Consider the following 24,205-nt stretch of genomic DNA (forward strand, 5'->3'; position numbering starts at 1 on the left):
GAGACGGAGATAGGATGTCCGTGTCGAAGATGCAAGCTGAAGAGCCTTATTGCGGACCCGGAATCCGGGTAGGTGCGGGACCACCTGCTCTTGCGAGGTTTCATGGATGGCTATCGGTGGCAAGGTGATGAACATGACTACGAAGTCGTCCATGGGGGCCGAGCAAGAAATGAGGAAGGGCAGCAAGACAACCACCGCGGCTCGGGTGGGCGAGAAGACGAAGAATCCCCAGGAGATGATCACGACGGTGATGCTGTACACAGTCATCATGTAGAAGATGCAGGACATGATGATGAGGAAGATGCCGGAGCAGTCGACGGGCATGATCATGAAGATGATGATGCCGGCGGAGCAGACGACGCTGGACCATCGATGGGCTGGGTGCAAGACCCTCATATTCAAGAGCTGCTTCTCAAGCAGACGTATAACGCAAGAGCTGCCGCCCGAGAGAAAGCCAAGATGGATCAACTTGAGTTAGACGCGGTTACTCCATTGTATGAAGGATGCAGGCCCGAGGATACCCGCCTGAAAGTAACGCTCATGGCTCTGGAGATGAAGGTAAAACACAAAATGACCGATGCATGCTTCGACGAGAACATGTCATTCTGGCACGAACGTCTTCCCGAGGGGAACAAGTGCCTGACCAGTTTGGAGGAGGCGAAGAAAATCATGTGTCCTCTGGATTTACCGCACGTGAAATACCATGTGTGCATGAACAATTGCATCATTTATCGGGACGAGCACGCGGAGTCTACCATATGTCCGGTGTGCGGCGTCACTCGATACAAGAAGAGGAAGAAAGCTCCTCGAAAGTGGTGTGGTACTTTCCGATCACTCCTCGTCTGCAACGGTAGTTTGCGGACCCTAAGGTAGCAAAGCTCCCGCGTTGGCACGCGGATAGGGAGGAGAAGAAGCGAGAAGATGATGCAAATGATTCGGAGATAGATAAAAAAGACAAGATGCCGAGTCACCCTAAGGATGCGAGCCAGTGGCAAGCGTTGAACTTCGAAGACCCAGAATTTGGGAATGATCCAAGGAACATCGTGATGGGCGCGAGCACCGATGGAGTCAATCCGTTTGGCAGCCAGAGAAGCACACATAGCACCTGGCCTATGTTTGTGTGGATGTACAACCTTCCCCCCTGGTTGTGCATGAAGAGGAAGTACATTCACATGAGTATGCTAATTGAAGGACCGAAACAACCAGGGAACGACATCAATCTGTATCTGGGGCTGCTGAAAGAGGAGCTTGACACGCTGTGGAAAACGCCAGCCAATACGTGGGACGCCGCAGAGAAAGAATATTTCCCTACGAGAGCCGCACTGCTCACGACGGTGCACGACTATCTCGGTTACGGATATGTCGCGGGGCAGGTGGTCCACGGATTTTCTGGATGCGTCGGGTCCATGGATGACACAACGTATCGCCAGCTAGATAGAGATCCCGGGTCTTCGAAAACCGTGTTCATGGGACATCGAAGGTGGCTTCGCGACGATGACCCGTGGAGAAAACGCAAGGATCTGTTCGACGGTGAAACCGAACCCCGAGGACGCCCGCGTACGAGGAGCGGCGAGGAAATAGACGAGCTGTTGAAAAATTGGAAAGACTGCCCACAGCCGGGAAAGAAGCAAAAGGTGCCAGAGCCGGGAAAGAAGCGAAAGGCGCCAGAGCCGCTGCTGAAGGTATGGAAAACAAGGTCTGTTTTCTGGGACTTGCCGTACTGGAAGATCCACCGTGTGCCTCACAGCCTTGATGTCATACATATCACGAAGAACGTGTGCGAGAGTCTGCTTGGTACCCTGCTCAACATGCCAGAGAGGACCAAAGATGGGCCGAAAGCAAGGGCAGACTTGAAATCAATGGGCATCAGGCAGGAGCTTCACGCTATATATGATGATGATGATGATGATGATGATGATGATGAGGCGAAGCAGGACACGGAAAGTCGTCACAAAGGCAAAAAGGCCAAGAAGACCGGAAATGACTACCCTCCCGCGTGCTTCACTCTAAGTCAGGAGGAGATCGAGCAGTTTTTCACCTGCCTCGTAGGAGTAAAACTTCCTTACGGTTACGCGGGGAAGATAAGCAGATACCTAGACCCAGCGAAGCTGAAGTTCGGCGGGATGAAGTCTCACGACTGTCACGTGCTGATGACGCAGATACTTCCAGTTGCAATCGGTGGGATCATGGACGCGCACATCCGTGAAACCCTATTTGGCCTATGCAACTTTTTCGACGTCATCTCTCGGAAGTCTGTTGGCGTGAGGCAACTCAGAAGGCTACAGGAAGAGATCGTGGTGATACTATGCGAGCTTGAGAGGTACTTCCCGCCCGCATTCTTCGACGTTATGGTGCATCTGCTGGTCCATATCATGGACGATATCATCCAACTCGGGCCGACGTTCCTGCACAGCATGATGCCGTTCGAAAGGATGAATGGTGTCATCAAAGGATACGTTCGCAACATGTCACGTCCAGAGGGAAGCCTAGCCAGGGGCTTTCTGACCGAAGAGTGCATCTCCTACTGCACGAATTATCTAGGCATCGAGAACCCCGTTGGTCTGCCCGTCAACAGGCACCTCGGCAGGCTCGCTGGATGGGGTCACCGTGAGGGTCGTCGCGAAATGCATGTCGACTTCGAGGGTCGACTCGCCGACTTTGAAAGAGCAAACCTAGTCGCGCTACAACACATAGACGTGGTCGATCCTTGGGTGGTACAACACAAAACCTTTATTAAGAAGACGTACAATGACCGAGGCCAACAGAGGACGGACGGAGATATACTCAAAGAGCACAACTCATGTTTCACGCGTTGGTTCAAGCAGAAGCTTCTGTGGTACCCTTTACATGAGGATTCTTCCGCGGAAGAACAACTCATATTCGCCTTGTCACAGGGCGCCGTGCACAACCTGATGACCTATGAGGCGTACGATATCAACGGCTACACATTCTACACCGAGGCCAAGGACATGAAGAGCGATGGTTATCAGAACTCCGGGGTAACGATGGAATCCTACACTGGTAACGACAAGGACAAATACTGCGGAAGGATCGAGGAGATCTGGGAGCTGAGCTACGCTGGAGAGAAGGTCCCGATGTTCCGTGTCAGATGGGCCAAGAGCGTCCTAAAAGAAGACCGGTATTTCACCACCATGGTTATACCCGAAGCCAAATCCAAGACCGCGGGCGCAAACGTCACCGCAAAAAATGAGCCATGGGTACTGGCTTCCCAAGTGGACCAATGCTTCTTCATTACCGACCCGTCAAAGCCCAGTCGTGTTGTCATGAGGAGAGGCAAAAGGAAGATCATCGGAATGGATGGAGTAGCCAATGAGCAAGACTTCGACAAGTACGGCGACCCGAGGATCGAACATGACGACGATGATGAAGTAGCAGCATACACCACAAGAAGAAGCAGGACCACCCTACCTAAAGGACGCCCGTTCCACAGAAGAACTCCATTTGCGAAAAAGAAGGGCAAGAAGATTGTGAACAGATAGCTAGCTAACATCGATTGTATTTAAATCGTAGCCTTCATTTCTCGATTGTATTTCATGGGCACTTTTTGAACTATCATGAATATTTTTAAATTTCATGGACACTCGATCTCGATCCCCCTCCATCTCGATCGCTATCCCACCTCGCCAGATCCAGTCCCCCTCGCCGCCGAGCACCCCCCGGTCCACCGGCCGCCTTCGCCGACCCCCCGCACCCTCGATTCCCCTACTCAACCGCCGCCGCCGACCCCCCGCACCCCTCCCCTACTCAACCGCCGCCGCCGACCTCCCGCACCCCGCGCACCCTCCCCCGCTCCACCGGCATTACTGTTTTATGATATTTTTTAAAAAATTATTACTGTCTTATAAAAAAATATTACTGTTATGATTTAAACAAGTTTGAACATATTTAAACACAAATTAGTATCAAACAGCAATTTAAATGCATAAAAAAATTGTGGAGCCTGGGAATCGAACCAAGGACCTCCTAGTGTGAGAACTGGCTGCTGACCAGTCGAGCTAGTAGAGGGAACTTGGTGTGGATCAGGTCAGGTGGAAGATAACCTGTTGGCTCGAGCAGAAATAAAAAAAATACTAATGGTGCACCACAGTGGGGTGCGCCATTAGTATGGATGTACTTATGGCGCACCGAGGGGTGGTGCGCTTTTAGTATTGTGCCATTAGTAACAAAAAAGGTCAGCGCCCATGCCATCCTCTTTCTATCCCCTCTGTCTCTCTCCCCTCACTGTGCCGTCCCCGTGCCCGAGCCGCCCCCGTCGCCGCCGACCCCCACCGCCCTCGCTGCCGCCCCACTTGCCCCTCACGCTTCCCCTCGCCCTTCCCCTTGCCCTTTCGCCTTCTCCTCTCCCCCAGATCCGCATTGGCAACCCGCGCGTGACGCGCCTGTTGCCGGCCACCTCGCACCACCGTGGCAACCGTCGACCTCATGCCACACTGACGTGCCCAAGCACTCCACCTCCCTCGACTACGTCTCCCCGGACAAGCCGCAGGACTCCGGACGCCCCCGCGACACCTTCCCCGCCACCGGCTTCCTCTTCGGCCCGGCGGACTCCGTCGACAATTCGCTCCGACGAGCTCTCCCCCGAGCCCGCTTTGCTCACCTGCAGGTGACGGTGAGCTCCTCTGTCGATCCCCTCCCTTTCCCCTTCGGTTCGTCGGGAGTACAGCTTAAGTGATGCTTGGATGTGTAATCTGCTCTAGTGAGTTCCTGTTTGTGATGTGTAATCTTCTCTAGTGACCACTCCATCTGGTGGTGGTCAGCTACTTGTCCAAAGATCCGAGGAGTAGGCTGTCATCACTTAATCCGCTCTAGTGACCCGCGATTGTAATCTGCTCGATGTTGTTGCTGCTGCTGCTTAAGTGATGCCGGTGCTTGTTCTTGTAATTGCACTCTAGTGATGCTGCTCTAGCTCTAACTTCTAAGTCCACTGAATTTTGTCAACTTGTGATGCTGCTGCTACTGTAGATCTTGTGAACTTGTGATCTTCTGAACTTGTGAATTTTTCTTAGAAACATCAATGAATTTGGTGATGGAGTACAATTTTGTATAAAATGAAATGCAAGGTTGCTGATACTGTAACCCAGATCACACAGATCAATTTTTTTTCAATTTATGCAACTGTAAGAGTACCAACCAGATTACACAAATCATTTTTGATCTGCAAGGTTGTTGTTGCTGTGATGGAGTAACTCTGTAAGATGGAGTACTTGAGTACCTTAGTAGTAACTCTTGATTAATTATGGCATTGTGTGTCATAATTTAAAATTGCCATGTTTATTAGAAGTGTTAACCATCACTTCTGGGTTGTAACCTTAGCTGTGTTTCAATGCTTAAAGACTATTAGCTGCATAGTAATTTCCCTGTCCTAATTGTTGTTTTTCCATGCATAGATGAACATTCTATAATTTCCAAGGATCAATTAGACCAGATTGGGCTCTCCTTTTTATTGTTGTTTTGACCTTTCTGTTGTTAAAAATAAAGCTGGATTTTAGACTAATGTGGGCCTATGGCTACACCAGCATGGTGTTTTGATTCAGAAGTGATCATTTGCTACAACCAGTGCATGCATGCCTTTTTTCTTCTTCATTTTTAGTAAAGTGCTCTATTCTGGGTCATGGACTTTGTGCCATGGACCAGTGCATGCATGCTGCTGCTGCACTACTTGTCAAGTGATGCTGCTGCTGCTATCTGCAAGTTGCTGCTGCTAGTTGTGATTTTGTCAAGTGATGCTCCTGCTACTTGTGATCTTCTAAAATGACCCCTTTCTCCTAAAACGTTGATTAATTTCCGTTTCGGTTGAGAAATGGGGCACTCCAAGGTCAAGAAAATTAGCAAAGGTCATGCCCAATTTTCTTGACCTAGAAGGTGCCCGATTCTCAACCGAAATAAAAATTAATTTCCTTTAGTGGTTGGATTAGTTTAGTATTTTTTTCACACACTCAGACACCCTTGCTTGCCATGTGTGTGAGAGAGATAGTGAGAGGAGACAAGAAGAAGGGGGTTAGGAAGATGTTGCCTGCTCATCAAAGCTAACCATCTCCCCCTTTTCACCCCTTTTCCTTTGTCTTTTGTGGGTTGCAAGGAAGCTACTGTCTTAGCTAGCTTAGCTTGTGCACAAATCCTAGTGTTACAATCTAGAAAATTATCCTGCAAAGATGAGGTCCCATGTTGGCTGTACCACTGCATCATGCAACAGTGCCTTCAAGATCCAAGGCAATATCACAAACATCATAGGCAATTTGACCAAACTCACAACCTTGTATCTTTGCAGCAACCAACTTTCTAGACACACCCCTCAAGAACTAGGTTACCCTGAGAACATGGACTTGGACCTTAGCAACAACACACTAACAGGTTATATCCCAAAACACCTAGGCAATATCACAAACATCTCTCAATTGTTCCTTGACAATAACCAACTTTTTGGCGACATTCCTCGAGAATTAGGTTATTTGGTCAACTTAGAGATCTTGTTCCTTGACAATAACCAACTTTTTGACCAAACTTTGTTCCTATTTAGAGAGAAACATGGCCAACAACGATGAGGCTGGGGGTTCGGGCGTCAAGGCATTCTGGGAGCTATCCTAGGAGATGGAGGAACAACCTCACTTATATGAGGACGCCGCTTTCCCCACCGATCCTGAGACCACTGATGGTACCGCCGAGGATGACCCCACTGATGCCACCACTGATGGTGCCGCCGAGGATGCCACCACTAATGATGGCGGCGCACGCACAGATGGCAGCCAACCAAAGAGGCAACGGAAGGACCGGCGCCCGACCGTGCTCCGCACCCTCAAGGAGGAAGTTACTGAAGTGGACTCCAACGGGAATCCAACAGCGCCCGAACGAATAGTCAAGGGGTACTCGCTTCAGCTCGGGTGCATTCTCCGGAGCACCGTCTCGATCAACACCGAGAACCTCAGGCATCCTGACCGAGGGAATTTGCGCAACCTCCTCTTCACGAAGCTGCACGAACGATACAAGTTCCCCGCTGAATTTGAAAACACAAGCCTCAAAGGGAATAAAGTGAACAATGCTGCACTCACGAAGATGAGCACGGCCCTGTCTACTTGGAAAAGCAATGTGAAGAGAATGATCAAGAAAGGTGAGAGTTATGAGAAGATCAAGGAGAAAAATCCTTCTATCACCGAAGATGACTACAACGACTTCAAGATCAATTGCTCGAGCACCGCAAGCTCCGAATCAAGTAAGTGGGGGAAAGAAATGCGGGAGCTGAACTTAGGGGAACACACACTTGGTCCCGGCGGTTACAGAATGGCGGAGCCTATATGGGACAAGGAGGAGGCGAACCGTGCCGAGCAAGGCCTACCGCCCCTCTTCAATAAATACGGTGACAAGCAGACCAGGAACTTTGTCAGGGCCCGGTACAAGAAGGACCCGAAAACAAAGGAGCTTACCACGGATCCGAATACCAGGGCGCTTGAGCTTGTTCTGGTAAGGAATACACCCCCACGTAATTAGCTCCATATGGTTGCATTCTAATTAATGAAGCCAAATTTCTAAATGGTTCACATTCCTTCCACAGGCGACTGAAAGCAGTAGCGCGGGGTCGACTAAGAGCAACCCTTGGGACACCACTCTAAATAGGGCGTTGAATGTAATGAAGAACAAGGATAAGCTCAGTAAGCCGACGTCAGCTGGTCGTGTGGCCGGCAAAGGCTTGTCGACAAAATGGTCGTCATACTATAACACTGGTGGGCGAAAGGAGAAAAAGACCAGCTCGGAAAGCCAGGCGCGCAAGGTTCAAGAACTCAGGGCACAGGTGGCGCGGATTCTGGAGATTGTCCAAGAGCAAGTGCAACAACAACTCGGAGCGACGATCACCGCCATTGTGCCTACCTTGATCCAGGGGATTACTGCGTGGATTGCGGGCGGCCAACAGGGGCCGCCCCCGATTCCTAGCTTCATGGCCAGCAACTCGCAGAATGCAATGGCGGGGCCATTGGTGTCTCCGGCGGAGGCGGCATTGGTGTCTCCAACGCCGGCACGGGAGCTTAATGCACCTGGGTGTACATCGGCCAGCACCTCTACAGCAAGCGGCCCCTCCGTCAACTGCACGCCCGCCGTTGGCGGTGCCTCGACATTAGCCAAGCTCGAGGCCATCATCACGGTAACTAATTAAGCCTCTCTCGGCCGAGGACTTCATCTCCTTGCCTTTGACTGGGCATCCCTGACGCCCTACATGTTTTCACAGGGCGCCGCAGATGTTCCGTGCACTCTCCTGCACTTCGTGAACAACGAGTTGGTCGATGTCGCCAAGGGCAAAATCGTTCAACCGGGCAACCCCTTGTTCCACGGTACCCAGATGCCACCCAACTTGTTTAGGGTTCAACTGGTTCGGGTGCTGCCAGGCTGCGACGAGTTGTTACCTCCGATTCGACCCGTCGGGGCCAACGATGATGACGTGATGACCCTCAGCGCCTGCCTGAGCTGGCCCCTGCTTTGGCCGAAGAGCCAGATTCGTTTGGGGGCGGGGGACACCACCCCAAAGACAACACTGCCAGTCGTGCCGGCGCCAAGTCGGCCCCATGGCAAGACCACCACAACGGTGCCGGACATCCCTATGCCACTGGATCCAAACATGCATATGGCACATGATCAGAACGACGACGATGACGATACATTTGCCAACGTCGATCAGTACTTTGCCGATCATGGGTACGATGGCGACTTCATGGGGCCTCCTTCTCAAGAACCCAACCCAACAAAAGACGTGCGCGATCTATCTGGTACCGCGGAGAAGCCAAGTTGCAATAGGCGTCGTCTGCAGTTCAGCTCTCAGGAGACGCCTCCAGCTGCCGACTTCACGGAGCCTCAGATAGGCGAGGTGCGAAATATGATCATCCCCAACACACTCAAGAAGGCGGTCTGTGAGCAGAACTCGGTCCCATTACAGGAGAAGAAGAAGGCACGCAAAAGAAAGACTAACAAGGGTGCGGGCCAGCCGGCACCGAGTACGATCCGTGCTTAGGACGGGCCACCTTCACCTGAGGATATCTCGAGGAGGGTGCATGTGGCGGGTAGGCCGATGCTACCGAGAAATATGCTCGATGCTGCAACCGGTGCTATGCGGAGTCTGCATGACAGTGTTCTTTCTTTGGAGAAGCGGCGTCTCGGAGAGAAGGATGTGGCATACCCGGTTTTCGCAGCCAAGGTGCCAGAGGGCAAGGGCTTTGTGGATAACTCCATCGGGGGTATGATCGTCTTGCGGTTTGATGACATCCACGCTATGTTGAACCTTCATCCGTTGCACTACACCTTCGTTCGGCTATTTTCGCTGAGTATGGAGATGCGGATCATTCGCGACAAGACCCCGGACATCGTGATAGTCGACCCCTTCTACATGCGTGCCAAGATCTTGGGCAGCGCCGGGGACCGGCAAGTCGCGAGTTCTTACCTCGAAGGCGTCATTCTGGCAAACCAAGATAAGGATAACTTCCTCGTGCCTTACTTTCCCGAGTAAGTCCTCCCCTCAACCGCCCCGTAACATATGAATTCTTAGATTTCGATCGTTTTTCTTTTAACATTCCGTGTTTTCTGAAGTGACACACGTTGCACGCTCATCCTCCTAAGCCCCAAATATTCCATGGCCACGTATTTCGACCCGGACCGTCAGTCGAACGTAGACTACACAAATGTCAAGAAGGTTCTTGATGATGTTCTCCCCGGCTACGTCAAATCTGGAGGCACCTTCACCAGGCCTATTCGTAAGTACGACAAGCACGTGTTCTCCCACAATATGACGTTCTGCTGCGTCAAGCAGCCGCCTGGCGGTCAGAAGGGTGCCTACTACGCCATCCATCACATGTGGGCGATCGTACGGGACCATCATCAACTTCTGCTACCGAGTAGACTCAAAGATTGGGCCGCGAGCATGTCGGCAATCCAGGACGCGGACATCAGACAAGAATTCTTTCGCATCTAGTCGGAGTTTGCGGAAATCATCAGACAAGATGTCCTTCGTACCGCGGGGCAGTTCTACCTCAGAAATCAACCGTCCAACAGTGACATCGACACAATCCTACAAATGCAGGCTGACAACGCCCGTTCTTTCATGACTCCCACGATAGACGGCGGCTTCATCCACGCTCCGGTCCCTTGAGTCTCATGTTGTAATTAAACTTTAATGAACTTGTAGTATGTCTCTTTGGTTTCGAGAGTCGTTCAACTTAAGATGTAATCGATGCTATTAATGTCTTGCTTTTCTCTTCCGATCGTTCTGTTGCATACTTATATATTGCTTATGTATTGTCTGTGAATTGGTACTAATGTTTCGTTTGGCTACTGCATAGCGATGCCGTGGTATGTCGTGTACAAGGGTAAGGTTCCCGGAGTCTACGACGACTGGGAGGAGTGTTGGAGACAGGTTCACCGATTCAGCGGTAACAGTTACAAAGGGTACGCCACTAGGGCCGAGGCCAAATCTAGATACGCCCGCTATCTAGCGGGAGAGGGGAGGGAGCGTTGGAGGAACCGGATGAAGACGAGTTTCATCGTGATGACCGCAGCTCTCTTCTATGTGATGGTAGTTTAGATGATCGATATCGACTTGTAATGTGAAGACAAACTCGCGGTCTCGAGACTTGTAATATAATGTTCTATCTTTGTTCGGTCTTTTCAATTCGGAGACTAATATGATGACTTGTATTCGGAGACTAAAATGATGAATTGTATTCAGAGACTAATCTTCTATTGTATTCGATGAATTTGTTGTTGATGTGTGCTGTCTATATTTTGTCCAATTATACATTTTGTAACCTGTGCAAAAAACAGAAAATAAAAAAATTAAAAAACCTAATATTCATACTAATGGCGCATCACATCATAGTGTGCCATTAGTATGCCAAAGGATACTAATGGCGCATCATTAAAGAGTGCGCCATTAGTATGCCGAAGTTACTAATGGCGCATCTTGCTGTCGTGCGCCATTAGTATGCCAAAGCACCTGGGTATACATGGCCCCCTGGGAGGCATACTAATGGCGCACTGTTGTATATACTAATGGCACATCTGGGGTGCGCCATTAGTATACCAGATACTAATGGTGCACCTGTGGTGCGCCATTAGTAAAATATACTAATGGCGTGCTACTAATGGCGCACCACTAATGCGCCATTAATGGCCAAATTAGGTGCGCCATTAGTAGGCCTTTTCCTAGTAGTGACTCCTTCATGGACCCAGACGTTGGGATAAGTGTAGTCATGCACAATTCCGAACACCCCAGTAGTATCTACATGGGGGTTGAAGCCGACAACTGGGAACTCTCAGATATAAAAACGGCCGCACAGGAGGATAAAACCCTTCATAAAGGCATGAATATATTACAAAAGCCTCAGTTCATAAAACAAACTCCTAAATACTTCGGACTCGTTCACTCGAACACTACATCCTTCGAGCATTGGCCTTCTGCAAGCCAGGCACCTTTTAATACGTCCTCAAAATAGCGCTCCGGTGTGCGATGGTCCTTGCTTCCGGGCAGGCCCTCAACTGCCACCTTTTCGGCCTTGATCTTTGCCCAGAGCATCTTCACATGGGCGAAGGCCATTCACGCTCCTTCTATGTAGGACCACCTCTTGACGGCGTCAATTCGGGGCAGCGCATCGATGAGACGCCGCACAAGGCCGAAGTAGCTGTCCGGAATGGATTCGGTCGGCCACAATCGGACTATGACGTCCTTCATGGTCGCGCTGGACATGTTATGCAGCTCCGCCCATTGTGCCATCTGGTCATTTAGCAGTGCGGGACGCTCCTGCCCCGCAAACTGCGACCATAAAAGCTTCTCCGTTCTGTACCCCTCCTAGGCTCAGAAGAATTGGGCGGTGTCCGTAGCACTCTTCGGCAGATCCGCATATGCATATGGAGAACTCCATAGTCGATTAAGCAAGGCATACCCCCGATCCCCAAATTTAGCCTGTAACGGAAAGGGCTTACCAGCTGCTATCTGTGTGGCTTGATGCATTTCCTCGCGCACCGCGTGGGATTCGGACCGCGCCTCCTTGGCGTCTTGAAGGGCCTTGGCGAGTTTGGTCCCCTTCGCCTTATTTTCCTCTTCTAAGGACTCACACTTACGGGCGTTGTCCTTGAGCTTCCGCTCCACCTCGGTCACCCGTTCCTCAAAACGGCAACGAGCAGCCTGTTCGGCCGTTAAGTCCGCAAGCACTTTATCAGCGGCCGCCTTGCTTACACTAGCTTGCTCCTTGGCTTGGGTAAGCTCACCCCTGAGGGTTTCAACTGCGGCAACACCATCTGCACAAACACACACACATTGCAGTGATACGTCTCCAACGGATCTATAATTTTTGATTACTCCATGCTATATTATCTACTGTTTTGGACTATATTGGGCTTTATTTTCCACTTTTATATTATTTTTGGGACTAACCTATTAACCGGAGGCCCAGCCCAGAATTGCTTTTTTTTTTGTGCCTATTTTAGTGTTTCGGATAAACGGAATATCAAACGGAGTCCAAACGGAATAAAATCTTCGGGAACGTGATTTTCTCACCAAATGTGATCCAGGAGACTTGGACCCTGCACCATGGAACAAAAGAGGCGGTCACGAGGGTGGGGGTGTGCCCCCTGCCTCGTGGGCCCCTTGTTGCTCCTCCAGCGTACTTCTTCCTCCTTTATATACACACGTACCCCCAAACGATCAGAACAGGAGCCAAAGACCTAATTCCACCGCCGCAACTTTCTGTATCCACGAGATCCCATCTTGGGGCCTGTTCCGGAGCTCCGCCGGAAGAGGGCCGTCATCACGAAGGGCTTCTACATCATCATAGCCTCTCCGATGAAGTGTGAGTAGTTTACCTCAGACCTTTGGGTCCATAGTTAGTAGCTAGATGGCTTCTTCTCTCTCTTTGAATCTCAATACAAAGTTCTCCCCCTCTCTTGTGGAGATCTATTCGATGTAATCTTCTTTTTGCGGTGTCTTTGTTGAGACCGATGAATTGTGGGTTTATGATCAAGTCTATCTATGAATAATATTTGAATCTTCTCCGAATTCTTTTATGTATGTTTGGTTATCTTTGCAAGTCTCTTCGAATTATCCGTTTGGTTTGGCCAACTAGATTGGTAGTTCTTGCCATGGGAGAAGTGCTTAGCTTTGGGTTCGATCTTGCGGTGTCCTTACGCAGTGATAGAAGGGGCAACAAGGCACGCATTGTATCGTTGCCATCGAAGATAACAAGATGGGGTTTATTTCATATTGCATGAATTTATCTCTCTACATCATGTCATCTTGCTTAAGGCGTTACTCTGTTTTTAACTTAATACTCTAGATGCATGCTGGATAGCGGTCGATGAGTGGAGTAATAGTAGTAGATGCAGAATCGTTTCGATCTACTTGTCACGGACGTGATGCCTATATACATGATCATGCCTAGATACTCTCATAACTATGCTCAATTCTATCATTTGCTCAACAGTAATTTGTTCACCCACCGTAGAATACTTGTGCTTTTGAGAGAAGCCACTAGTGAAACCTATGGCCCCTGGGTCTATTCTCATCATATCAACATCCATCAATTTAATCTGGCTTTGCTTTTTTACTTTGCTGTTACTTTTTACTTTGCATCTTTATACCAAAAATATTATATCTATCAGATCTCACTCTCGTAAGTGACCTGAAGGGATTGACAACCCCTAATCGCGTTGGTTGCAAGTAGCTATCGTTTTGTGCAAGTACGAGGGACTTGAGCGTGGCCTCCTACTGGATTGATACCTTGGTTCTCAAAAACTGAGGGAAATACTTACGCTACTCTGCTGCATCATCCCTTCCTCTTCGGGGAAAACCAATGCAAGCTCAAGACGTAGCATGCAGCTCTAGAAATCCCGCATAATACAGACATAAACAAGCATAACATAAGAGTATCTCATACCTTGTGCCTAGTCGAGCCGCTTGTTAACAAGGACTAGTGATACGTCTCCAACGTATCTATAATTTTTGATTGCTCCATGCTATACTAACTACTGTTTTGGACATTATTGGGCTTTATTATCCACTTTTATATTATTTTTGGGACTAACATATTAACCAGAGGCCCAACCCAGAATTGTTGTTTTTTGCCTGTTTTAGGGTTTCGAAGAAATGGAATATCAAACGAAGTCCAAACGGAATGAAACCTTCGGGAACGTGATTTTCTCAACGAACAAGTCCCAGGAGACTTGGACCCTACGTCAAGAAAAGAAACAGGAGGCCACGAGGTAGGGGGCATGCCCACCCCCACCAGGCGCGCCCTCCACCCTCGTGGGCCCCCTGTTGCTCCACCGACATACTCCTTCCTCCTATATATATCCACGTACCCCCAAATGATCTGAGACAGAGCCAAAACCCTAATTCCACCGCCGTAACTTTCTGTATCCATGAGATCCCATCTTGGGGCCTGTTCCGGAGCTCCACCGAAGGGGGCATCGATCACGGAGGGCTTCTACATCAACACCATTGCCCCTCTGATGAAGTGTGAGTAGTTTACCTCAGACCTACGGGTCCCTAGTTAGTAGCTAGATGGCTTCTTCTCTCTTTTTGGATCTCAATACAATGTTCTCCCCCTCTCTTGTGGAGATCTATTCGATGTAATCTTCTTTTTGCAGTGTGTTTTTGAGACCGATGAATTGTGGGTTTATGATCAAGTCTATCTATGAAGAATATTTGAATCTTCTCTGAATTCTTTTATGTATGTTTGGTTATCTTTGCAAGTCTCTTCGAATTATCAGTTTGGTTTGGCCTACTAGATTGATCTTTCTTGCAATGGGAGAAGTTGCTTAGCTTTGGGTTCAATCTTGCGGTGTCCTTTCCCAGTGACAGTAGGGGCAGCAAGGCACGTATTGTATTGTTGTCATCGAGGATAACAAGATGGGGTTTTCTTCATATTGCATGAGTCTAACCCTCTACATCATGTCATCTTGCTTAAGGCGTTACTCTATTTTTAACTTAGTACTCTAGATGCATGCTGGATAGCGGTCGATGAGTGGAGTAATAGTAGTAGATGCAGGCAGGAGTCGGTCTACTTGTCTCGGATGTGATGCCGATATACATGATCATACCTTGATATTCTCGTAACTATGCTCAATTTTATCAATTGCTCAATAGTAGTGTGTTCACCCACTGTAGAATACTTATGCTCTTGAGAGAAGCCACTAGTGAAACCTATGGCCCTCGGGTCTATCTTTATCATATTGATCTCCTACTACTTTGTTATTTCCTTTGCTATTTACTTTGCCTTTATTTTACTTTGCATCTTTTATCATAAAAATACCAAAAATATTATCTTATCATATCTATCAGATCTCAGTCTCGTAAGTGGCCTTATAGGGATTGACAACCCCTCTTTGAGTTGGTTGCGAGGATTTATTTGTTTTGTGTAGGTACGAGGGACTCGCGCGTAGCCTCCTACTAGATTGATACCTTGGTTCTCAAAAACTGAGGGAAATACTTATGCTACTTTGCTGCAACATCCCTTCCTCTTCGGGGAAAACCAACGCAGTGCTCAAGAGGTAGCTAGAAGGATTTCTGGCGCCGTTGCCGGGGAGGTCTACTCAAAAGTCAACATACCAAGTACCCATCACATACCCTTATCTCCCGCATTACATTATTTGCCATTTGCCTCTTGTTTTCCTCTCCCCCACTTCACCATTGCCGTTTTATTCGCCCTCTCTCTCTCTATCCTCCCTCTCTTTCTCTATTTGCCTCTTTTTACCTGTTTGCTTTCTGTTTGCTTGTGTGTTAGTTTGTTTGCTTGTAATTATGGCTAGTCCCTTATCTTCTCCATCATCTCCCGAGAATGAAATTCTAAATTTTAAGCAAAGGGAGGGAGAAAATCTAAAAGATGTTATTACAGAATTTGCAATGCTCAAAATAGATCTACTAAGAAGCAATCGACTTCCGTTCTCCTTCGCAATTTTTATGTAGGCATTACTCCTTGGCACCGTTATGTTCTTCATACTATTATCAGAGGGAACTTTTTGGGTAGACATACTTTTGATTCTTATAATGCTATGTTAGATTTATTTGGCTCACCCCCTCTCTTGGTTAATGGAACCATATTAACTTTGGAGCATGTCCTGCAAAAGCTTGAAATTATTGAAAATAAGGTTGCTACCGTAGAATTAATTGAAAGTTTGGATAAAAAGATCCACAACCGAATCTCTCAATATGGATCTAAAGTAGGAGTTACTTTGAAAGATATTAAAGAAAAGGAACCCATAGTTAATGAGAAAATAAATCACGATTCCGTTAGGATCGATAAACTTGAGAATATTATTACCAACTTGGGAACCACTTTTTCTTTCGTAAAGAATACTCCAAGTCCTTCCACTAAAGTTGTCGGGGGTTGGGTGCGACATATGCCAAAGGATGGCTTCTCATGGTGGGGGCGAGTAGAACGTCGCCGGTGCCTGGAAACGGGATAAGGCGAAGACATGCACGCCGACGAATCTTACCCAGCTTCAGGGCTCTCCGAGGAGATAATACCCCTACTACTGCTCTGCGGGGTCTCCGCATGATCACTATGGCAAGGTGTTTACACGATTGGTCCTTGAGCTGTTTCCTGGAGGTAGGAGAGGGCAAGGCTAGCTCTCTCCCTCCTATATGATCTGGTCTAGAGCTAATGGATTCCAACCCTTTGCATGGGTGCCCTGGAGGGTTTATATAGGCCTACCCCCCAGGGGTACAATGGTAATCCGGCTAGGCGCGGGCCCAGCCATCAGTGCCTGTGGCCTCCGTCTTCTCCGCCAACTACTGGGGCCCGCCGACTGCTAGGCCCCACCAACTGGTCTGGTACGGAGCCGACAGGCCGTGTCCACCGCGGGCGGGTCTTGCCGGCTGCTGATTACTTTAGCCGTGCTTCTGATGACGCGGGCTTGATCATGGGGTCGTGGCAACAGCCCCGCCGCTTGGCGGGCGATCACGATTGCCACTCTCCATCGCATCAGATTAATGGCGCGTGGGCCCTGGGGGAGGGCTTGGCTGACTCCCGGGGGCCGGCTCCCAACGAGTTCGACTGGTGGTACACTTGCCGTCTTCTGGGGTCCCGTTGGCTGGTGGGACCCGATGCCCCAAGGCCGTACAGACAAGCCGTCATGGGTGCAAGATTCGGTCCTGCGGTGCTGATGTCAGGGCCGGCATGGCAACAACGCCAGGCTGCACGGAGATCTTCCGGGGTACGGTGTGCTGTGGCCATGCCCGCCCTTGGTAAGGGGCGGGAGTGGTCTTCACTGTAGCCACTCCTCAGCCTCGTCCCTCTTGATGAGGTCATGGGGTTTGCTGGAGTCGCGGGCCGACTCCCCAAAGCCGGCTTCTTTGGAAGTCACCAGTCAGGAGTCGGCTTATCCTGAAGTCGTCCCTGGGATTCGGCCGCGTGTGGGCAGTCGGCCGTCTTGCCGCCGACTTCTCAGAAGGCGGCTCTTCGTCCTGGGGTCTTGAGGGGCGCAGCTTGCCCCGATGTCTTGAAAGGTTCTGGGCCTTGGGTTGGCCTACCCGTGGCCCATTTCTCCGACAGTAATCCCCGAAGCTGGTGAGGCGCCGCGGGTGATCGGCCGAGAAGCCTCAGCAGTTTCTCTTTCCGGGTACTCGATACGTGGATCTTGGTTGACTTTTGCCGGGCCGGCTAGAAGGAATCGGACTCGCCCAATTCTGTCTCGCACAATATTTCGAACATTGCGGCGGGATTCAAGTAGTGTGCTGGCTAAGCCCCCAGGCCGCCGCCGGCACTAGGCCCGTCATTCGACGACACGTGGCTGGGCCATCCTGCCAGTCTACGCGTGCGACGGGACAGGCCCGTAGGCGGGGCCCGCCACTACCATGCCTCGGCGCCCGAGCGGATCCGCTGTGGCCCCGGCGGACGGTTGGGATTCCCGTGGAGTTACTGCGTGCAGTAACTTTATCGTGGAACGTGCGGGTGGTGGGGTCGTGGGCGCAGTAAATCTCACGGCCGCCCCCTCGGCTTTGCAGCCCACGAGGCTATAAGTAGGGGTAAGAGGGGGCGCGGCAGAGCACGCACGCCCCTCCTTCCCACTGCTCCTCGCTCTCCTCCTTCTCACTGCTCCTCGCTCTCCTTCTCCTTCTTCTTCGCTCCACCGCGCGCCCAAGCTTCGACGAACGCCTTGGCGATCAGCTCGCGATGAGTTCTTCCTCTGCCACCGCGCCTCTCTCGGTGCGCTCCGGCACCTGGGACGGCTCTGAAGTTCACGATGACCACATCGAGTTCCTCCGCAATACTCATCGGCTCCTCAGCAAGGATCATGTGCGGGTGCGTCTTGCGCTGAGGGGGGAGATTTCCCCCGTGCCGCAGGAGGGCGAGCGGGACATCTTCTGCTCGTACTGCCTATGCGGGTTGGGGCTGCCGGCGAGCAGCTTCTTCCGCTCCTTCCTGGAGTTCTACGGCCTCCAGCCGCACCACCTCACACCCAACACAGTGGTGCTCCTGTCCGCCTTCGTGACCTTGTGCGAAGGCTTCCTCGGAGTCCTCCCCACTCTCGAGCTCTGGGGGAGTTCTTCTTCTCCAAGCTCGGCACCCAGGCTGCAGTCGTGCCGACTCAATGCGGCGCTTTTATCGCCGTGCGAAGGTCGGGGGCCGACAACCCCTTCCCCTCCATCTCGCTGATAAAGTCGGTGAAGATGTGGCAGATATCGTATTTCTACGTCAGGAGCGTCGCCACGAGGGGCGACTAGGTCAACCTGCCGGCTTTCGAAGCCGACCCGCCGGCTGGGAGACTGCCCAACTGGTCGTATCGGGCCAAGTCGCTGATGTCTGTGGGAGCCGGCGCCATCGGGCGACTTCGAGTGCCGCCGCAGTCGGAGGGCTTGACTGGTCCAGACCTGCTGGCCGCCTTCGTGGCGCGCCGAGTTCTCCCACTCCAAGGCCGCCCCCATATGATATGCCAAATGAGCGGGCACCGTGACCCGAGTCGGATGTGCATCAAGGACATGCCTCTCGGACAGCAAGCTCCTGGAGGATTGGCGGTTTGGCAAGGAGCCGTACTCCCGCGCCAACCCCCCGTCCATGGTGAGTTGCCTTTTTCTTTCTTTCTTTTGATTGTCTTCTTTCTCGCCGAGTTTGTTTTGACCAGTCGTCTTTGGCCAATCCCCTCCTCCATCCACCAGCCGGCACCTCGGGGCCGGCCCGCGAGTTCCTTGCTGACCGGGCGGAGAGCGACGTCGACGACCCTAATCTAGGGGCGGCGGCTCTAGAGGACGACGCCAAGGGAGGAGGAGGAGCGGCAGGCCACTTCAGGCCTTAGGCCACTTTCGCCGACTGGCCTGACTACGATGCCGAGGGAGAAGTTGCCCCCCACCATCGGCCAGCAGCCAGCCAGCCTGGCGCGGGCTCTTCTGCCGCGCCGGGTGCTCCAGGCGGCAGGAAGAAGCGCAGGGCCGTGCCGACTTTGTTCGGCAGTCGGCCGAAGAAGCCCAAGGGTTCGGCTGCTGCGACCCGGCGGGACGAGGCGGCTGCGAAGGCCATCTGCTTCCGTAAGGAAGTGAAGAAGCCGCCATTGGTCTCCGTGTGAGTATTCTGTCTCAACGTTTGATTCTTTCTTTGTGGCTTTGTCTGAGTCTTTTGCTTGCTTCCCTTGCTTCAAGGCTCCCCTCACTCTTGAGCGGGTCATCGCCGCCTCTGTCATGGGGTCAGCGGAGTCGTCCGCCACCACTCGGCAGATGGACCCCGCTGCTGATCTCCAGGAGGCGACAGAGCGGAATGCGCAGGAGAGGCGCAATGAAGAAGAGGCCGCTCGCCTGGAGAAGGTGGAGGCCGATAGGGCAGAGGCCTCCGCCAAGAAAAAACTGGCGGAGGCCGAAGCCGCCGCTGCGACGAAGCGGCAGGCTGAGGAGGCCGCACGCCGCCAATCGGCGGTGTTCGTCACCTCGCTGAATTCTGCTCCACCGCCTCCGGAGTTCGCGGGGCAGACTGGGGAAGCCGGCGGCGAGAACCCCGCCGTGGAGAGGGAAGGCGGTGGCTCCTCTATGCCGGACGTGATCGTTCCGCCGCCGCCTCCGCCGCTGTCTGAGAGCGTGTAAGGCAAACAGCCAGTGGACCCTCTCGTGCCGCCAAGCGAAGACGAGGCCGTGGCGAGGTTACTCATCCAAGTCAGCTCGCCAACGCGCCGCCGTCTGGAGAAGGCAACTTCGGCACCCCGCCCCCTGGAGGCCGGCACCGCCAGCTCGGCGATCCCAGACGCTGAAGCGATGAGCGCCGCGCCCATTGGGTGGGTGCGAGGAGGCGACACAGGGCCGCTGAACCAGGCGCTTCTGGACGTCCAAGCGAAGCTTCGTGCTGAGGGCGACGCTCTCCAGAATTGCACCAAAGCGTTCCTAGCATCGCGGGCAGCCGTCCGTGTATGTTTTTTTCTTTGGTCCTTGTTTTCTTGTTCCTCTCTGTGGGGGCGCGCCAGCGCACCCACTGGGTGTAGTCCCCTGAGTTTCGGGCCGGCTGCTGAGCAGGCGGCCCGGAACTCCAATTGATGAGCTCTGGGTACTAACTTTTGTCTAAAACGCTCGTCGTAGGACTACCACAACCTCTGCGTCACTGCCTTCAACCATAACGTTGAAGAGCTGGGCATCGGACCGCTGACTTGTCGGAGAGCCGGAGTAAGTCCTTTTTTCTTCTTTGCGGGGGCACGCTGGCGCACCCGCGGGCTGTAGTCCCCGAGATTTGGGCCGACTGCTGAGTAGTTGGGCTGGATCTTCCCAGCGACCTTCTTTATTGATGACCTAACGCCTTCTTCTTCCTTCTGTTCAGGAGCCAACGCTGCTCTACAACAGCAGCTGCACGAGGCCAACTCCGCATTGCGCGCCAAGGGGGAGGAGTGCAGCAAGCTCGCCACGGAGCGCGATCAGCTGGCCACTCAATTGGTAGAGTAGAGGGAGCTGCTTGTGAAGACGCAGAAGGAGGCGGAAGAGATGGAAACCGCCCTCCTAGCCGAGTTCGCGAGCGAGCGCTCCTCCTGGTCTGACAAGCAGGCGATGCTGGCCTACAGCTTCCATGAGATTGAAGACATCGTTGATGGTGAGTTTCTTTACTTTCTTTCTTTGAGCTGCCGATTATAAGTCGTGCCAACTCCTGGTTTTTGACTTGCTTCTTCGTTTCTTTCGTCTTGGCAGACTTCTTTCCTGGGCACTCTCAGGCCGCCATCCAAGCCATCGAGGCCGACCGTGAAGGTCGGAGGGCGGAAGGTGCAGAGATCGCCGCCGACGCCCCCCGAACTCTTGACGAGCACATCGTGAGCATCGAGGCTCGCCTTCGGCCGACTCACCGGATGCTACGCCGGCTTCAGCGTGTCGGTGCCCAGGCGATTGCCGCCCTGTGGCCGAACATGCAGGCTCCGCGCACCCCCAGCCTGACGGCCGACTAGCTGGAGGTTGCGGCTGGTCGTCTTGAGGCCTGGAAGGGTTCCTCGGCACGAGCTGGAGCACGCCGGGCCTTGGAGTTCGTCAAGGCGTGGTATCTGGGGCTGGATCTAGCCCGGCTGACCACACTTCGGTCAGAGGCCCAGCCGGAGCTGGCAGCTGCGGAGGACACCCTCGTCAAGCGTGCTGCGGCGATCGCCGAGTACACTGACAGCAGCACCTTCGTCCCCGAGCGGTCTGAAGACGGCGAGGAGGTACCGCCGGAGTGGTTTGGGATGAACCCAGACTACAACGAGGACTCGGCGGAGGTGATTGACTCCAGCGTCGAGGAGGAAGGCGAGGCAGAGGATGGAGGCGAGACGGAGGCGCCAGAAATTGGAGCGAATGGCCAGCCTCAGCTCAACCGCGCCTCAAGCAACGAGCCGCGTGCGACCGAGCCGACTGCTGCCGGAGGCGATCAAGCCGAGACTACCCGGCCGGCTGCCCCAACGTCTGACGCTGCCGCCTCCTCCGACCCTCCGAATCCGTTTGCCACTTCCTAAGCTGCCGCCTTATCTTTATTTTGTCTGCTTTAGTAGTCTTTGAAGAACTTGTTAATTTGCACAATTCCACCCGCGGGGTGTATTTTGAACTTCTGCTCAAAGATTCGGCCAAGGGCCTACGTTATGTAAATATATTTATCCGAATTCTATCTTTTCTTGCTCATTGCTCTTTTGGCTTTTTGTCCTTTGCCGCTTTCTCTTAGTTGCCTGCCTTGCCAATCGGACAACCGCTCTGCGGACTGCCGTTGGATCAAATGCTTGGCTACTTTGGGAAGGCAAGTACTTAGCCGTTTAAGAGTTTTTGAGCAAGTTGAATAGAAGGCGGCAATCCAACTATTCAAGAGTCGGTTTGCGAAAAAAGGCTGGAAGCCGTCTTGAGCTATGTTTTATGCTTTGAGTCCTTAGCCATTTTTCATGCGAACGCCCATTCTACCATACTTCTGCCCATCGTACAGTCGCTCTGCGAGCTGCGGCTTCTGACAGGAGACGGTTTAGGTGTTACACACTACTTGTCCAGCTGCAGGAAGCATTTCATAGTGCAAGGCGGCAAGTCCCCGAGCCGGCTTGTCGATACCGGTGCCAAGTGGCATAATAAAGAGTAACATACTTCTAGGCATAATTTTTATCATACAGGCAAAAGAGGGCAGTCCCCGAGCTCGTCCTGGGGGGCCCGAAATCTTGGTACTTTAATACAAAAGGTAGCATGGTACATACTGCATCAACTGTAAAATCTTCGGAGGAGATTTGCATTCCATGGCCGCTCTGTCTCCTTGCCGGAGTCGTCCCTCTTGCGTGCTCGGGTCTTCTGAGCGTCAATCAGGTAGTAGGAGTCATTGCCGAGCACCTTGCTGATGATGAAAGGGCCTTCCCAAGGCGCCGACAACTTGTGCTGGCCGGCTGTTCGCTGGATCAGCCGAAGCAGAAGGGCGCCTTCTTGGAAAGATCTTGGCTTGACCTTCCTGTTGTGGTATCGACGCAGGCTCTGCTGGTAGATGCTGGACCGGCTGAGTGCCAACAGCCGGCCTTCTTCCAGCAGATCGACGCCATCTTGTCGTGCTTGTTCTGCTTCCTCCTCGGTGTACATGGTGACTCGCGGGGAGTCGAACTCTATGTCCGTTGGGATGAAGGTTTCGGCACCGTAGACGAGGAAGAAAGGCATGAAGCCAGTTGACTTGTTTGGAGTCGTGCGCAGACTCCAGAGGACGGCTGGTAGCTCGTCGAGCCAGCAGCCAGCCGAGCGCTCCAGAGGCTCGATCAACCGAGGTTTGATGCCGGACAGGATGAGGCCGTTTGCTCGCTCTGCCTGGCCGTTTGACTGTGGATGGGCAACGGACGCTAGGTCCAGTCGGATGCCCTGGGTTGTGCAAAAACGGGCCAAGGCGCCTTTGGAAAAATTTGTGCCGTTGTCGGTGATGATGCTGTGTAGTATGCCGTACCGAATTGTGATATCGGAGATGAAAGTCACGGCAGTTGGACCATCCAGCTTGTTGATTGGCTTCGCTTCTATCCACTTGGTGAACTTGTCTACTGCGACAAGTAAGTGAGTTAAGCCACCTCGTGCTGTCTTGAATGGTCCCACCATGTCTAGACCCCAAACTACGAAAGGCCAGGCAATGGGGATGGTCTTGAGTGCAGAAGCCGGCTGGTGTGGCTTGGAGCTGAACTTCTGGCACCCTTTGCATTTTTGGACCAATTCCTTGGCCTCTTCTAAGGCAGTCGGCCAGAAGAAACAGTGTCGAAAGGCTTTTGCGATGAGTGCTCTCGAAGCCGCATGGTGGCCGCACTCGCCTTGATGGATGTCTTTGAGAATTGCTTGGCCTTGCTCTGGCTCTACACAGCGCTGGTAGACACCAGTGATGCTGCGCCTGACCGCTCTCTGTTGACTATGGTGTAGGCTGCCGCTCGGCGTTGTACTTGCCGAGCTGAGGTCTCATCAGTCGGCAACTCTTTGCTCACCAGGAATTTCAGGATGGGCTGGGCCCATGAGGGTGCTGCTATTTCTTTGACTGCCAGAACTGCGACTTGGACGAGGGCGGTTGGGCTGGGAGGCGGTGGGTTGGAGTCAACAACCACTTGCTAGGTTAATGAGGTCCCCAGGCCGACTGGTGCGGCTCTTGGGCCGAGTTCTGGAGTCTTCGAGTCCGCCGCCGCAGTCCCCGGGCCGGGTACTGTGGTTCATGGGCCGGCCTCGACTGTGCCGGCTTTGGGGCCATCCGCCAAAATCCCCGTACCATCTGTCGGGGCTCTGGAGTCGGACCCGACTTCCTCGGGAGGAGCC

This window comes from Triticum dicoccoides, chromosome 3A (assembly GCF_002162155.2).
Source record: "Triticum dicoccoides isolate Atlit2015 ecotype Zavitan chromosome 3A, WEW_v2.0, whole genome shotgun sequence".
Lineage (NCBI taxonomy): Eukaryota > Viridiplantae > Streptophyta > Magnoliopsida > Poales > Poaceae > Triticum > Triticum dicoccoides.